Source organism: Gouania willdenowi, chromosome 15 (assembly GCF_900634775.1).
Source record: "Gouania willdenowi chromosome 15, fGouWil2.1, whole genome shotgun sequence".
Lineage (NCBI taxonomy): Eukaryota > Metazoa > Chordata > Actinopteri > Blenniiformes > Gobiesocidae > Gouania > Gouania willdenowi.
Genome location: NC_041058.1, coordinates 36,681,458 through 36,687,181, shown reverse-complemented (window position 1 = coordinate 36,687,181; position 5,724 = coordinate 36,681,458). Strand labels below are relative to the sequence as shown.

The 5,724-nt window shown below is 34.2% G+C and overlaps 1 pseudogene; it reads right to left on the bottom strand.

The window, feature by feature from the left end:
• LOC114476354 (adenine phosphoribosyltransferase-like) overlaps positions 1–5,724 on the bottom strand; it is a 13,239-nt pseudogene extending 7,515 nt beyond the window's left edge.

Below are 5,724 nucleotides of genomic sequence, written 5' to 3'. Positions count from 1 at the left end.
AACAAAACACTATAATCACATTATCAATAAAACTCGTCAGCGTCTCTTCTTTCTGTGGAAACTTAGAGAATTTAATAATAACTAAGATTCTGTTTAATATTTATGGCTGCACCATAGACAGTGTGTTTGTTATAGATCTATGATTGTGTGTTTGTTATAGATCTATGACTGTGTGTTTGTTATAGATCTATGACTGTGTGTTTGTTATAGATCTATGACAGTGTGTTTGTTATAGATCTATGACTGTGTGTTTGTTATAGATCTATGACTGTGTGTTTGTTATAGATCTATGACAGTGTGTTTGTTATAGATCTATGACTGTGTGTTTGTTATAGATCTATGACTGTGTGTTTGTTATAGCTCTATGATTGTGTGTTTGTTATAGATCTATGATTGTGTGTTTGTTATAGCTCTATGACTGTGTGTTTGTTATAGCTCTATGATTGTGTGTTTGTTATAGATCTATGATTGTGTGTTTGTTATAGATCTATGACAGTGTGTTTGTTATAGATCTATGACAGTGTGTTTGTTATAGCTCTATGATTGTGTGTTTGTTATAGATCTATGACTGTGTGTTTGTTATAGCTCTATGATTGTGTGTTTGTTATAGATCTATGACTGTGTGTTTGTTATAGATCTATGACTGTGTGTTTGTTATAGATCTATGACTGTGTGTTTGTTATAGATCTATGACAGTGTGTTTGTTATAGCTCTATGATTGTGTGTTTGTTATAGATCTATGACTGTGTGTTTGTTATAGATCTATGACAGTGTGTTTGTTATAGATCTATGACAGTGTGTTTGTTATAGCTCTATGATTGTGTGTTTGTTATAGATCTATGATTGTGTGTTTGTTATAGCTCTATGACTGTGTGTTTGTTATAGCTCTATGATTGTGTGTTTGTTATAGATCTATGACAGTGTGTTTGTTATAGATCTATGACTGTGTGTTTGTTATAGCTCTATGATTGTGTGTTTGTTATAGCTCTATGACAGTGTGTTTGTTATAGCTCTATGATTGTGTGTTTGTTATATATCTATGACAGTGTGTTTGTTATAGATCTATGACAGTGTGTTTGTTATAGCTCTATGATTGTGTGTTTGTTATAGATCTATGACAGTGTGTTTGTTATAGATCTATGATTGTGTGTTTGTTATAGCTCTATGATTGTGTGTTTGTTATAGATCTATGACAGTGTGTTTGTTATAGATCTATGATTGTGTGTTTGTTATAGATCTATGACAGTGTGTTTGTTATAGATCTATGACAGTGTGTTTGTTATAGCTCTATGATTGTGTGTTTGTTATAGATCTATGATTGTGTGTTTGTTATAGCTCTATGACTGTGTGTTTGTTATAGATCTATGACTGTGTGTTTGTTATAGCTCTATGACTGTGTGTTTGTTATAGATCTATGACTGTGTGTTTGTTATAGATCTATGACTGTGTGTTTGTTATAGATCTATGACTGTGTGTTTGTTATAGATCTATGACTGTGTGTTTGTTATAGCTCTATGACTGTGTTTGTTATAGATCTATGATTGTGTGTTTGTTATAGATCTATGACAGTGTGTTTGTTATAGATCTATGACAGTGTGTTTGTTATAGATCTATGACAGTGTGTTTGTTATAGCTCTATGATTGTGTGTTTGTTATAGATCTATGACAGTGTGTTTGTTATAGCTCTATGACTGTTGTTTGTTATAGCTCTATGATTGTGTGTTTGTTATAGATCTATGACAGTGTGTTTGTTATAGATCTATGACTGTGTGTTTGTTATAGCTCTATGATTGTGTGTTTGTTATAGCTCTATGACTGTGTGTTTGTTATAGATCTATGATTGTGTGTTTGTTATAGCTCTATGACTGTGTGTTTGTTATAGATCTATGACTGTGTGTTTGTTATAGCTCTATGACTGTGTGTTTGTTATAGATCTATGATTGTGTGTTTGTTATAGATCTATGACAGTGTGTTTGTTATAGATCTATGACAGTGTGTTTGTTATAGATCTATGATTGTGTGTTTGTTATATCTATGACAGTGTGTTTGTTATAGCTCTATGACTGTGTGTTTGTTATAGCTCTATGATTGTGTGTTTGTTATAGATCTATGACAGTGTGTTTGTTATAGATCTATGATTGTGTGTTTGTTATAGCTCTATGACTGTGTGTTTGTTATAGATCTATGACTGTGTGTTTGTTATAGATCTATGACTGTGTGTTTGTTAGATCTATGATTGTGTGTTTGTTTAGCTCATGACAGTGTGTTTGTTATAGATCTATGACTGTGTGTTTGTTATAGATCTATGACTGTGTGTTTGTTATAGCTCTATGACAGTGTGTTTGTTATAGCTCTATGACAGTGTGTTTGTTATAGATCTATGACTGTGTGTTTGTTATAGATCTATGACAGTGTGTTTGTTATAGATCTATGACAGTGTGTTGTTATAGATCTATGACTGTGTGTTTGTTATAGATCTATGACAGTGTGTTTGTTATAGATCTATGACAGTGTGTTTGTTATAGCTCTATGACTGTGTGTTTGTTATAGATCTATGACTGTGTGTTTGTTATAGCTCTATGACAGTGTGTTTGTTATAGATCTATGACTGTGTGTTTGTTATAGATCTATGACTGTGTGTTTGTTATAGATCTATGACAGTGTGTTTGTTATAGATCTATGACTGTGTGTTTGTTATAGATCTATGACTGTGTGTTTGTTATAGATCTATGACTGTGTGTTTGTTATAGATCTATGACAGTGTGTTTGTTATAGATCTATGACTGTGTGTTTGTTATAGATCTATGACTGTGTGTTTGTTATAGCTCTATGACAGTGTGTTTGTTATAGCTCTATGACTGTGTGTTTGTTATAGATCTATGACTGTGTGTTTGTTATAGATCTATGACTGTGTGTTTGTTATAGATCGATGATTGTGTGTTTGTTATAGATCTATGACTGTGTGTTTGTTATAGATCTATGATTGTGTGTTTGTTATAGCTCTATGATTGTGTGTTTGTTATAGATCTATGACTGTGTGTTTGTTATAGATCTATGATTGTGTGTTTGTTATAGCTCTATGATTGTGTGTTTGTTATAGATCTATGACTGTGTGTTTGTTATAGATCTATGATTGTGTGTTTGTTATAGATCTATGACAGTGTGTTTGTTATAGCTCTATGACAGTGTGTTTGTTATAGATCTATGACTGTGTGTTTGTTATAGATCTATGACTGTGTGTTTGTTATAGATCTATGATTGTGTGTTTGTTATAGATCTATGACTGTGTGTTTGTTATAGATCTATGATTGTGTTTGTTATAGATCTATGATTGTGTGTTTGTTATAGCTCTATGACAGTGTGTTTGTTATAGATCTATGACAGTGTGTTTGTTATAGATCTATGATTGTGTGTTTGTTATAGCTCTATGACAGTGTGTTTGTTATAGATCTATGACAGTGTGTTTGTTATAGATCTATGACTGTGTGTTTGTTATAGATCTATGACAGTGTGTTTGTTATAGATCTATGACTGTGTGTTTGTTATAGATCTATGACTGTGTGTTTGTTATAGATCTATGATTGTGTGTTTGTTATAGATCTATGACTGTGTGTTTGTTATAGATCTATGATTGTGTGTTTGTTATAGATCTATGACTGTGTGTTTGTTATAGATCTATGACTGTGTGTTTGTTATAGATCTATGACTGTGTGTTTGTTATAGATCTATGACTGTGTGCTTTGGTAACATCACAGCTAAAGAAAGGAGAACTCTGAACAAGGTGGTTCTCTCTGTTCTGGAGGATCTCTATGGTTACAGACTCTTTAATCGAGCTCTGATAATCATCAATGATTCTTCTGGTACTGGTCACCCTGGTAACGCCATGTTCCAGCTTCTTCCCTCCAGGAGAAGATATCATTCATTGAGATGCAGAACATCTCACCACGTTCTTCCTACAAACTGTTATTAGACTGAACAAAGCACTTTGATTGTTTTATTAAGTACATGTGTTCATTTATTTAGTCTATGTTGTTGTTGTTTCTACTGGATTCTGGTTTATTTTTACACAAATATTCCAGTGTGGTTTCTTTTCACCAAAAGTCAAATAAATTGAACTTAATCTTTTTAAACTCAGCAGTCAGATCTGCACCAACCAGGATCATCTAACAATGGGCGGCTCCTTTTCTAAGAGAACTGATTGGTCAGGAGGCGGGGCTTTAGGACTCGCTAACACATAAGCCAGAGAAAAACCTGCTCATGACCAGGAGGGATTTGATCAAAGTGTTCTCAGTAGAACCAGACTTATGGTTTAAACCTGGTTCAGCTAAGCCGTCCATGACCACGCCCCCTTTAACCATTTCACCAAACTCTTCTCAGCTTCAATCTCTCCAGCTCAGCCAATCAGCTGACAGTGTTTAGATTAAGTGAACGTCGTCATCAGACCCACGAGATGGATCACAGATTCAATGATTAGAGAGTGATGGAGCATGTGCTGCAGCTTTTACAATGAATGATTAGCCAATAGGAACCAATGCTGAGACCAACAGGAAGTGACATCATCTGTTACTGAAAAAACAAAGGAGCGACTGTGGTTTGAACATTTTAAAAGTAGTAAAGGGTTACATAATGTGTTATTGAGTTAATCACACTGATCATGTGTTTGATAAGTTGTTTTAACCCCTGTCAGAATTTAACAAACTCATAATTAAATAATATATAATTAATGAGACTAGTGAGTGTTTGATGAACTCAGCACTAAATGAACAGCAGGAGCAGCAGTGGTGTTGTTAGATGCTGTTGGATGTCACATCCAACACTGTAGACGCTGCAGGTACGTGCACTGTGTGCACATCTCTTAAAGTGATAGTGTATCTTTGTCATTGGGAGCCTTAGTGCTCCGCCCTGTCCCTGAAGCCCCTCCCTCTCTGTATATCCACAGCTTTCTCATTATTAATCTCTGATCAATAAATAAACACATTTATACGTGTGGTAAACAGAGGTGATGATACACACGTATATATTATATATTATTACTGATGGTTTAAACACACTGTGATATCATTAATAATACGCTACACATTAAACATGGAATAATGATTATATCATCATTTGTATAGATTTATAATCATATTAAAACATTTATTATGATATTCTGTTTAATTTACTTTTAAAACACCTAATATTAAAGTGATATTTAAAGTATAACAAAAGTCTTTTGAACTCATTTTTCCTTTTATAGATTTTTATTGTGTTTTAAAAAATCACTAAATAACTTCTTTAATAATGATGACGTGGTTTCATGACAGTGACTCAGCAGATTAAACCTGGACAGGAGCAGGTTTGACCCACGGACTGTGTTACTATGGTAACCAAGGTGAAACCACTGTTCTAGTTAGAACCAGGTTTAACTGAGCCTGACTCTCAGATTAAACCTGGACTTAAACCTGAGCTGGGTTTGATTAAACACCCTCTGGTCTGTTCAGCATTAGTTACCATAGTGATGAAGCTCCAGCCAGTTTTGTAGTCCAGCACACACTGATTAAATCCCGGAAGTTAGCGCGATAAGAGCTAATCTAGCATTATTATTATTATTATCAGGACCATGCAGTGACGTCACTAGGTGATCTTACCTGAATACGATGCCTTTTTTTGGGAGTCTGGGAATGACCGGATGTGGCTTCGAACCAGCTCCAGTTTGGACTCGAACAAGTTGGTTTCCGACAT